The following is a 9,388-nucleotide window of genomic DNA, read 5'->3' as shown; positions in this document are numbered from 1 at the left end:
TGATTCATTGGAAGAACATAAAACCCAGGAACATTCGATTTGGCTAATAATTCAAAATTAATATAATTAAAATTTAACAAACAATTATTTTTCAAAATTACAATATCGTTTTATAAAAAAAAAACCCAATATTTCTATTTCATTAAGCCAGCACGACCACCCTGCCCTAAAAATTAAGAATTGTATTTAAAAATTTACCATTATTGTATCCTCCATCTTGTTTCAAAATTCAAACTTGTATGTCAATTAATTTATCATCATTAAAGTTCACATTTATATCATACTGAGTTATTTGTTATTTCTAACTATAATCAGAATACAAATTAAGTTTAACCATTTATTTAAAGTAATAATAGTAGTAGGATATTACAATATATAACTTGTAAACTCTACAGCACAAATCCTTTTCGATTGTGTTTAATGACTCACGAGTCTAAAACAATTGTACTGTACTTGATGCATGTTGGCTTAAAAAGCTGTAAAGTTCCCGGAATTTTATAGCCAATGTTGGGTCGTGTTTAATCCTGATTAAGTTTTAGTATGCATGTCGGATCACAGCACATACGTCTGTTGTTTGTTTTTAATCTGCTTAATTGCTTATTTAAAACTAATATAAGAGTTAAGGTTTTAAGTGTTCACAATAGTCCCTAATAAAAGTTTTTCGTTATTACAACAGTCATTGTTTTCATCGTTGTAATGGTTTATGAAATGAACAACCAGCATATCTTTCAGAGCACAGTTTTAAACCTTATTTTACGGTTCATCAAATCAGGAATCATATCAGCGTTTTAATAATTAGAGATTGGTGGGATAATTAGGCACCACAATTTAATATGACACATATTAAAATCTCTTATCGGGGTACTGAATATATTTACAAATATGTTAATTAGCTGTATTCTCGTTAACATCATAATAATCAATAAGAACAAAGTGAAAGTGTTTGCTAAATTCAACTTCTTTTTAAAATAGGCCACTTCCAGTCCGATGATGATGCATGTAATCATATATAGATAGCCATTATGGCAACGATTAAATCACAGAACAAAAAATATTTAAACGAACCTAGATCAATACTGTAGCTAAAACTTAAAACTGTCGTATATAACCTTAGCTAAGCCTGCAACGCAACACTTGGCGTAGCGTTCTTCTTCCTATCTTGTCTATTGTTAGCATTTAAACTGTTCCAGAAGACTATTTATCTTATTGGATTATGTGTCTATCTTACAGGTTCAGTATATTTGGAATTAATTTCGTATTAGCTCTGCATCAAGCAATAAAAAACTGTAGAACACGTGCTTTTTAATTATCCCGTGGCAGCTACAGATACTAGTTGGTATTTAGTACAAGTATTGTAAAGTTTGTCAAGAAAGCTAGTTATTTTTAAATACCCTTCAGGTTTAACTGCTTGAAATTAGACTCTCCTTTAAAAGAAGAATATGTGGTCAGTGCATAGATTTATTAAACATACAATTAGATAACATCAATACGCTTACTACCATAAATACATTTAAACTGCTAAATTTGTATTCAATCTGTCTTGAACAATTTTATAGCACGTATTCTTTATAAACATTTGAATTATTCAATATTGGAGCCATGTAAAATATATAATTTAATTCGTATATTTTTATAGTAAAATTTGTTAACTCAATTTTTTAATTTTTGATTTGGTTATGGGTAAACGTACAGCAGTAAGTATTTACAAATTTATATTTGTGTCTATGTTGTGTTTATTAGAAAAAGTAATGATAATGACATCCAAGTCATTGAAGTATAGCTTTACCGCAATCCTGCAATCGCATATATTACCATACCTTTATCATTTTGGATTTAGTTTTTTTCTGCTAAAAGAGATAACTTTCTTCCTTATGAGTTTTTAAGAAGTGATACTTCTATTGAGATATGTGAATCAATGTTCAGTAACTTGTATGTTGAAATATGCAAGTTCATCTGTAAACTTCAAAGCTTTATGTCAAACCACACGTCACAGAAACATATAATTATGACCTTTTGGATCGTTGACGATTTTAATGCTGAAACAAACTTTGACGTATAATTCACATCATTTTCCTTTTACTAAAGTAACCTATAAACACATTTATTCTTCAGTAGGCTACATGTAAATTTAGTAATAGAATATTAATTAATGTTAAAGCTTATATAAAATATTTGCATTTTAATACATCATGAAAGGTGATACATATAACACCTTATTTTGAGTAAGAATATGCTAGGATGATGAAATAATAACAATCTATATGATTTCTTACTAAAGGGGTAACGTTGAACAACATACTGGGAGCAAAAATAATACGACAGAAAAACTAATGCATAATAATTACATATTTTGAATAAACCAATAAAGTCATAGCTATAGGTCTATAAGACTAAGAGCATATTTAAACTATGGATATAAATGGCAATTATTATATTCTTGTGCTGAATTAGTGTGCAATAAGTAAAATAAAAGTATATGAAACTTAATGTTTGATTATTTTAAAGTAAGTAGGGTTAATTTACGTTTAATAAAATTATAATATCTCAATATTAAAATATTTAACCTTTGTAACATTTCATTCAGTATAAATGCGATAGCTGTGCGTCATGGAATATCATGATTTTTTTATTTAAAAAAAAATATAAAAATGTACCAACTTAAATTCTTTCATTTATTGTACGACATTGTGGAATTTTACTATTTAAAATTATGTTAAATCTTCTCTGTTTCTCTGAAAAATCCCATTAGCCGTATTGTACACGAATGACAGCCTACGGGCAGGAAGTCGTAGGTATGAAAGGTAGGTAATAAAATCCAGTTACCCGAGAAGACTTATCTATTGACAGTATCCAAAAACATGTGACTTATCCTGCTAATTTTGACTGAAAGAGGCTGAAGCAGAGCTAGCCTCCCCTTCATCCAAGGTTATATGACGTATTTATGTAGATAAAAACATTAAAAAAAACTAATAATGTAAAATAAATTTATTTAATATAGGCGAATTTTAAAGCTGACCACTATATTAGAAAATGGTACCTAAATTTTTTATTGAAAAGTATTTTAAGAACTTTCCTTTTTTTAAATCAAGTTTTTTTACAAACCAATGGAGGAACAGTAAAGAAAGCCTCCCTTTAATTCACAATAAAAATGTTTATTATATATACGTCTTCTGAATGAAAAGTAATAAGATATTATTAATTTTCTGCTTAAACAAACTTCAGAAGATTAAATATCTATGAATGTTTGAGATTTTTGAAAATTGCTAACACTTTTATAATTACATGGCAACACTAAATTGAAACTCAGTCTTTACATTTTAAGTATAAGTTTCAAAATTGTTTCTAGTAACAAAGAGGCTGCAAATTAACTTGCATAGCCTATATATATTTGATTTATATATATATATATATATATACATATATATATATATATACATATATATATATATATATATATATATATATATATAAATCAAATTTGTATAAATGGCAATAGCCTTATTTAATTTTTCAATAAACGTTGAATCACAAAACACTTGCTCCGCCGGGACTCGAACCCGTTTTAATTTTTTCATTAATGTAAACAAAAGTCGTTTGACAGGTATTTGGTCTTCCGATCATATGTTAGTTTTTTAAACGCATATGTGACAGATACGGCCAAATACAATATAATTGAATAGTAAAAAGTAAGGGCTCTGTGGTGTAATGGTAGCACATTCACCTGGCAAGTGAGAGATCCGGGTTCGAGTCCCGGCGGAGCAAGTACTTTTTGTGATTCAATGTTTATTGAAAAATTATATATATATATATATATATATATATATATTTCTTATTGCGTTTTAAGCTGTAATACTAAAATTAGAAAGTTTTGATGTCAACTTTACAAGGGGTTGTTACCGACAGGCTGCGTGATCAGAGAGCCTACTCTAACAAGAGACCACAACAAAGGCGAGGTAACAAGAGACCGGACATAACCTGTCTGGTACAGTCTGGGACAATGGTATTGTCATTTGGATTGTTGCACTGGACTGTATATGATGATTGTGACCATCGATTTTGTTAATGACTTTACTTTTCATTGTATTCCACTGCACATATGTGGATGGAATACAACTCCAGACTTAGTTTACTTATGTGTCCTCAAGAGCCACTTTTGTAGTCTATATATTTTATTATAACAGTTGTAAATGGCGCTTTACAAGTGGTAATCGTATCCAGCGTATTTTTTTATACTTGCAATGACTTCTTCGTGTTTTTGATACAAACATATAAATACATGGAACTGTTTTCTGAATAACGAATTCTGTTCCAAATTAACCTACTGTGTTTTTAATGTTATATGGCTTATAAAGACATAAAATTAAACAATTATTTTGAAAACAATACTCCAGAGCTTTGCGTTTAATAAATGCCATAACTGAGTCGTCCGATTCCAAAGAAAGGAACAGTCACAAATTTAGATTAAACTAATTAATTAGTCCACTACAGTGTTCAACGTCTGCAACTTCCTAACGAGACAAAACTTTATAGACACTAATAATAATTAGGTACTATATGGCTCAATCTATATCCGTCTTCATGAAACGTGATTGCCTTATCATATCTGTTCCACCAATGTGCTACAATGGCGGTGTGTGTGATTTCATAATATTTATTCGGTGATTTGAAATTGGTGGGAGATTATATGTTTTGCCATCTTTTACATCAGGAGTATATTACATTACTCTTTCAAAAGAGTACCCATGATTAACTTTTTATAGCAAGAAAAGTTCGAGAAAAAGTATTTGATAAGTGATGGAAGGGAGTTTAAATATAACTTGATACTAATTTTAGTTTCAAAGGTCTAAATTTCAGATTGACCAGAGGCGAGTATGGCCTTGAGGAGAGCACTTCCGGGATCCCATGATATTGGGCCACAGTCAAGAATCAGTGCATGAAATCGCGTATGAAACGAAACGTGTAACTCCAGTTATGAAAGCATCAATAGAGATACGGTCACAACTTCAATGCATACAGCTTTAGAGAAGAGGCATGCAAGGATACATATTTTGATTTTGGCGTTCTTAGGGGAACTTAGATACTGGACCATTTATAGAGATAAGTCCACGCCGGTAGCCGAAAAGGCTCAATTAGGAGTCACACTTACTTTGAATAGATCTCCCATGAGAGAACATTGATTTCTTGGTTTTTTCTTCAAGAAGTTAGGCACTGAAACATGCGAGGCCACACAACATAATATATTCCTAAGTAAAATCACTACAAATAATGACAACCACATAAACAACTCAATTTGAAAAAACGACTTAACTTTTTTAGAATATCTGCTCTCAGCCGCAACATGAACTCTACAGACAAGAAGCAGCACCAAGTTCTTAATTAAAACTTTCAAGCAGAACACTTGTTGCGTCTCAGATAATCAGTTTTCTCACATAAAAAAAGGTTTATACCATTGTTTGCTTACATGCTACTCAGTTCGATTGTTATAAACTTACGTCTAAAAGTTGGAGTACAATAAATATAAGTGTGACTAAATGTGAATTCTCTAATCTTTTACATTGTTTTATGCATAACCACCATGACGACTAGGAAAACGCAGAATAAACAAAATTGTAAACACAGTAACCCGTGAAGGTTAATCGTATAATATAATTCAATTAAGTAATGAACACACCTGAAGTAGTTAATTCTTTAGTGGATAAATTCTATACAAATCTTACCATACTTAAGTTAACCTGCAATGTTACTGATTTCTTTTTCATCTTAACATGAAACGTACATTTACTGATCTCTAATGATTGTACCAATGACTAACAGCAAATTTCCAGAAAATTTTCTGTTTTCTTAACAATCCTTTCATTATCAAAAACATGTTATCTTTATATGGGGCTAAAGCAGTTCTGTTAATAGCAAAGCTCTTACATTACTTGGATATTCAAATCATTATCCCAGATTTTTTGCGCTCGCTTGGTTGGTCATACATCACTTATGTGTTTCTTATAATTTATAATATAATTAGATAAGTGTTATCTTGTATTAACTTAATTATTTAAAACAAATTAATAATAATTTCCTCTCTGCTGTGAATTCCTAAACTACGATCATACTCAGAGTTATTTGAATTTAAGAGGGGGATATGTTTCTCTTGTAACAAATTTCTGATACAATAAATCTGCTTACAAAATGTTTCGCCTAAATTGATATATAATAATTGGATGTAATAAAAAATTGGAAATATAATGTTTAAAACTAGCAAAATCAAAGATTAAATGTGCAGATATTGATTGTGCAGCATACATAAGCATAATGTAACAGATGCAGTAACATTTGAAACTGCTGTTACTGGAAATCTGCTGCTGATAGCGATCATTGTGTGTTTTGATTTGAACAAAACTGGTGCACTGTAACTATCCACAATTGAATGTTCTTTGTGCCGATTCTGCAATAATTATGTGATGATCAAAACTAGAAGGGTTAGAATCAACTAACTGTTATATTTGTTCATAATACCAGTACAGTTGTTAGTATAAAATATTTTTAGAAGGTAAGTGATACTTGCATCTATGGATGGTCACGTCCTGTACTCATTTAACAGGCGGCCATCTTGATTTTAGCACCACAGTGAAAATGTTAAACCTCATGCACTTTTACGACCTTAATTTTTACTTGTAGAATTAAAAAATCTTATTTAAAAGATACAATTTCTACACATATATGTATATTTTTAGTTTGTAAGATATTTTATATTGGTTAGCCCGAAAAATCCTTAAACTATTTTATCATTAAACGTTAAAAACTACACAATTTACAAAACATTTGGATCCGTATTATCTAAGGACACCTCATGTAAACGACAAAAAATAGTGCCCTAAAACTGCATGAAGCTCAATATCTTTCTCATGTGGAAAAACGCAAGGTCATTTATTTCAACTAGCTCTTAAGGTTTATTTATAAGAGTCCAACCTCCGTGAAAATGGGGATGGAAAATGGTGAATAACTCAGATCCTTTAAACTGGATGATCTATCGAAAGAAAACTCAAATTAGATATAATTAAGAGTGAAAATTAAAGAGGGTTAAATTATGTTGTATTTATCTATCCTAAATTGGTACCGTTTTATGCAGCAGTTAAAGTTACAATGTAAGCTAGTAATAAATATATTTACATTATCAAATTGTTTCTATTGCAATTGAGGCACTTTAAAACAAGTAAAGCCAGTCCCGAAAAATATTATTTACAGGATATAGATTTTATATGTCAATAGCATATGTTTTGTATATAGACCCTTTATGGGACTTGTGTTAAAACTTTATAAATTATTTAATAGCCAATATAAACATTTTTAAGCTACATTACTATTAAACTACGTAAATTTTCCTACATTATTATTCTATTTTAATGGTGAAAGAACAGATTTCGTGTAGAAGCGAAGGTCTAAATAATTCATCGAAATCTACTAGATTCTAGAGCTCATTGGTAGCGTGAATACGGTAAGTAAAAACTTGTTTTGTCAAAAAGGAAATGGCTTGTATTATATATTTGAGCTACTCAGTACACTTAACCAACTATTGGTTTCCAGAAGAACGATTATATATTTCAATACACTAGGAGTATTAGTGAGGAGATGATGATTCATCATGTGTTACTGAAACAATCTCTTATGTTTTGTGTGCAGTATAAAGTTAATATGACAAATATCAGTGATCAAGTAATAAATTTCAAATAATTTAAAGTTCATAGTCAATGATTTATACTTGCGTACCATACATAAATATAGTAATCCATTACAGATACGAATAGTCTATTAGGCAAACGATTCATTTCGCAATTAATTTCTACGATTTACTCTTGTTTTTATGTTTAGAATTTGACAATCAAAACATGGTTCGTTATTTAAACATGTGCATTGGACACATTTGCTAGACCATTATTTCAACATGTAAACAAACATTAGCTAATATTTCACGTAAAGGTATATCGACATGTTTGTCAGAAAATGCCATGTGTTGGGAGGAGCAAACAGCTTGAACAGTTTTAAGTGTTTTGCTCTTTCAGAGGTAGGAGTATTTATTGAATATATATTTCATTATATGTCACTACATCTATTTTGGAAGGTTAAATTTTTAGCTCTTCTCAAAATCAAGTATTATAATATTTGTAATTTAATCCACTAAACATTGTCAAGCAAGTTTTAGTTTATCAATAACTGAATTAAATTATTTACAGTATATTCGTTATTTAATACGAATTCAAAAACAAATATATTAAATTCGTTTTGAAGCTATTCTATTCGACATCGTATATCAATATAACATTTGATTCTTTTTCATAATATTTAATGTTAAAATATCATTTTTAAATTTAAAAAACTGTAAAAAGCGCCATTCCCTGAACCTAAAACGCATACTGTAAACTTGTAAATAGGGTAAGAGATTAAATTAAAATCTATTAAAGAACTTTACTTATTGTTATTGTTTCTATTGTAATCCTTAAGACGGAAATTCATGACGCCCAAAAATCCAAAACTACCATAGTCCAAAAATTGTTATATACTGCATATGCACGTATAAGTGGGTTTATTCAATGTAACTCGAGCTTGTGAACATGATAGCTGCAGTAATTTATAAAATATCCAGCCTGGGCACAAAGCCTGTACGTAGACATATCTTGGAGTTAGTCTGAAACAATGAAAAGTTTTAAAATGTCGCCCATTTAAATTTGATAAACAACATTTTAATTTCAACTTATTTTTCACATAACTTTAAACAAATACTTTTTTACTTTTAATACAATATTAATAATCGACTTTTGTATTTCACTTTTTCGATATCTCTTACTGTTTCAAGATGGCAGTCTTCCAAAGCTTTGAAAATAAATTTTTATATATCGGTTATTATGGATTGTATCACCAGGCAAAAAAAAGTTTATATACAAATTTTATTAATATTACAATAATGTCTGTTCCAACCTGTTTTATATCACGTATGGTTTCCAGAAAAAGTGTTAACTATTATACAACTTCGCGAGAATAATTGTGAAATCGATGACTACCGTACTTCTTAATATATTCAGATCAAACTTGGTACATATGCACTATTTGTATATACTTTTAACGAGGTATTTATCCTGCCTTATCTAATAATAAAACGTTTTTAGATGTCGGCCATTGATATTATGGGCAATATTCATTAGAGATCATCTTAAATGTTCGGCCCTAAATACAAATACACAAACAACTTTAGAGGCAAAATATTTTTATCTACATCTTCGAAATATAATTCGTTAGCGTATTTTTTAATACTTAAGAGTGTTGTTATTTTTATAATCAAATACACCATTGAATAATAATTATATCATACAACCTCCTAGGAAAAATCTCCAACGTTCTTTCT

The 9,388-nt window shown here is 29.5% G+C and overlaps 1 non-coding gene across 1 annotated transcript; it reads left to right on the top strand.

Annotated features, from left to right (window-relative positions):
- The first annotated feature begins 3,691 nt into the window (after nt 1–3,691).
- On the top strand, nt 3,692–3,762 carry Trnaa-ggc. The gene has a single exon. It is a non-coding gene; the product is annotated as a tRNA-Ala (tRNA).
- Nucleotides 3,763–9,388: the final 5,626 nt, after the last annotated feature.

Source organism: Homalodisca vitripennis, chromosome 5 (assembly GCF_021130785.1).
Source record: "Homalodisca vitripennis isolate AUS2020 chromosome 5, UT_GWSS_2.1, whole genome shotgun sequence".
NCBI classification, from domain to species: domain Eukaryota; kingdom Metazoa; phylum Arthropoda; class Insecta; order Hemiptera; family Cicadellidae; genus Homalodisca; species Homalodisca vitripennis.
This window is presented reverse-complemented; position numbering and strand designations above follow the sequence as displayed.